Source organism: Mesocricetus auratus, unplaced genomic scaffold (assembly GCF_017639785.1).
Source record: "Mesocricetus auratus isolate SY011 unplaced genomic scaffold, BCM_Maur_2.0 Super-Scaffold_100008, whole genome shotgun sequence".
Classification (NCBI taxonomy): Eukaryota; Metazoa; Chordata; class Mammalia; order Rodentia; family Cricetidae; genus Mesocricetus; species Mesocricetus auratus.
Window position 1 is genome coordinate 77,166,435 of NW_024429192.1, and position 3,119 is coordinate 77,169,553.

At 40.3% G+C, this 3,119-nt stretch overlaps 1 non-coding gene across 1 annotated transcript; it reads right to left on the reverse strand.

The window, feature by feature from the left end:
- Window positions 1-2,445: 2,445 nt before the first annotated feature.
- LOC121142108 lies at window positions 2,446-2,547 on the reverse strand. The gene has a single exon (XR_005879115.1). It is a non-coding gene; the product is annotated as a U6 spliceosomal RNA (small nuclear RNA).
- Window positions 2,548-3,119: the final 572 nt, after the last annotated feature.

Consider the following 3,119-nt stretch of genomic DNA (forward strand, 5'->3'; position numbering starts at 1 on the left):
AAAGTTTTCTTCTATGATTTTGTTGAATATGTTTTCTGCCCCTTTGAGGTGGTTTTCTTCTCCTTCTTCTATACCTATTATTTTTAGGTTTGGTCTTTTCATGGTGTCCCATATCTCCTGGAAGTTTTGTGTTAAGGATTTGTTGGACATAAGGTTTTCTTTGGTTGATGAATCTATTTCTCCTAGTGTATCTTCAACACTTGAGATTCTCTCTTCCATCTCTGCCATTCTGTTGGTAATGCTTGTATCAGTAGTACCTGAACGTTTGCCCAGCTTTTCTATTTCCTGCCTTTCTTCAGTTTCTTTTTTTATTGTCTCTAAGTTTTCAACTCTTGCAGTGTTTGCATTGTTTCTTGCAATTTTCAGTTTATCTTTTCGTCCATTTGTTCCCTTTTATGAATGTTTTGGTTTGTTTTTTCTTCCATTTCTTGCATTTTTGGCTTTGTTTCTTCTTCCTTTTTCTGCTTTTTTTGTTTGTTTCTTCTTCCATTTCTCTCATTTTTTGCTTTGTTTTTTCTTCCATTTCTTGCCTTTTTTGCTTTGTTTTTTCTTCCATTTGTTGCCTTTTTTGGTTTGATTTTTCTTCCATTTCTTGCATTTTTTGGATTGTTTTTTCTTCCATTTCTTTGAGGGATTTTCCTATATCCTCTTTTAGGGCCTCTATCATTTTCATGAAATTGGTGTTAAGGTCATTTTCTTCTGCTTCGTTTGCATTGGAATGTTGGAGTCTTGCTGGTGTGGAGTCTCTAGAATCTGGTGGTGTCATATTTGTTTTTCTGTTGCTGAGTGTGTTTTTGTATTGTCTCTTTCCCATCTCTTCTTCTAGTGGGTTCAGAAAGAGCCCCTTACTGGTCTGGTGGTTAGGGGACCAGAGTTCCCTTTTGGTGGGGGCTAGAAAGTCCAATAATCTGGTAGTTCTTCTATTCCCTGTCCTCGTTCTGGTTCCATTGGTAGAGAAGAGGAACAGGAATCTGTGGTGCTTAGCCTCCTACCTGGTCCCCTGGACCCTTTGCTGGATCCTATTGTACCTGATCCTGCCGGAACAGCTGCTCCCCTGGTCTCCTGGCTCCTCTGGTTTCCTAGTCTCGGTGGTGGGAGAGAAGTCCTGGAGTGTGGGGTGTTTGGCTCCCGCCGGGATTGGAAGCTCTGTGCAGTTCCCAAGTGATCCCCAGGCACTGGAACAGAGGCCCAGAAGCAGGGCCTGTTGTACCTGATCCTGCCGCCGGAACAGCTGCTCCCCTGGTCTCCCTGGCTCCTCTGTTTCCTGGACCCTCCGGAAGAGCTGGTCCCCTGGTCTCCCTGGATCAGCTCTTATTCCCATTTTTCTGAGGAATCTCCATACTGATTTCCAAAGTGGCTGTATGAGTTGGCATTCCCTCCAGCAGTGGAGGAGTGTTCCCCTTTCGCTACAACCTCTCCAGCATAAATTGTCATTGGTTTTTTTGATTTAGCCATTCTGACAGGAGTAAGATGGTATCTCAGAGTTGTTTTGATTTTCATTTCCCTGATGGCTAGGGTTGTTGAGCACTTTCTCAAGTGCCTCTCAACCACTTTAGACTCCTCTATTGAAAATTCTCTATTTAGGTCTGTACCCCACTTTTTAATGGCATCCTTTGTTATTTTGGAGTCTTGCTTCTTGAGTTCTTTGTATATTTTGGAGATCATCCCTCTGTCAGATCTGGGGTTAGTGAATATCTTTTCCCATTCTGTGAGCTGCCTTTTTGTCTTGCTGACTGTATCCTTTGCCTTACAGAAGCTACTCAGTTTCAGGAGGTCCCATTTATTAATTGTTGACCTCACTGTCTGTGTGTTATATTCAGGAAGCTGTCTCCTGTACCAATTTGTTAAAGGGTACCACCCACTTTCTCTTCTAAGAGATTCAGTGTGGCTGGATTTATGTTGAGGTTTGATCCATTTGGACTTAAGTTTTGTGGATAGTGATAGACATGGATCAATCCACATTCTTCTACATGCAGCATCCAGTTATGCCAGCACCATTTGTGGAAGATGTTTTCTTTTTTCCATTGTACATTTCTAGCTTCTTTTTAGAAGATCAGATGTTCATACATGTATGGGTTAATATCGGGGTTTTCAATTTGATGCCATTGGTCTACCTGTCTATTTTTGTGCCAGTACCAAACTGTTTTCAGGACTACAACTCTGTACTAGAGCTTGAGGTCAGGGATGGTGATGCCTCCAGATGTTGCTTTGTTGTGTAAGGTTGTTTTGTCTATCTTGGATCTTTTGCTTTTACATACAAAATTGATTATTGTTCTTTCAAGGTCTGTGAAGAATTGTGCTGGTATTTTAATGGGGATTGCAATGAATCTGTAGATTGCTTTTGGCAGGATTGCCATTTTTACTACATGGATCCTACCTATCCAAGAACATGGGAGATCTTTCCATTTTCTGAGGGCTTCCTTAATTTCTTTCTTTAAAGACTCAAAAAAAATGGAACGCTTCACATATTTGCATGTCAGCCTTATGCAGGGGCCATGCTAATCTTCTCTATATCATTCCAATGCGAAAATGACCAACAGAGTAGGCAACTTAAAACTTAAATATAGCCCCCTACAAGACAAGATTTTTTTCATGACCGCTGTCCTAAAGACCAATATAGGTTCATTTCAAGATGACATTACCAGGCTATCAGAAACAAGTCATTCCATGTCTGATGACTTTATTAATAAAGCTCATATCTGGAACTTCAGATTGGAAGGCTTACAGAAAATATGCATTCCATGTCTGAGGATAATGACCATCTATCAGACAGAACACTGCTCCTAGAAGGCAACTTCCATGGCATTCAGATAAAATCTAAAGAATGAGAATATTAAATGTTTGTAATCACATATAAATGATGAATCCAAGAAACTGACAGATTCTGTGAAGTACTTAGAAATTTATTTGGCCCAAGAACTTCAAGCACTCAGAAACAATGATAAATAGATTGTAGGTCTCAGATGACCCCCAATTTGATACATGAAAATCATACATACAAGCAACAGGTCATGAAAGAGGTTTATCTATACCTCTCAGACCTTGGAAAGACCTTTCTAAGGTTTTTATGCCCTCTCCTATGCTCTTTCCAGTATCTACGATTTGGAAGCAATGAAAAA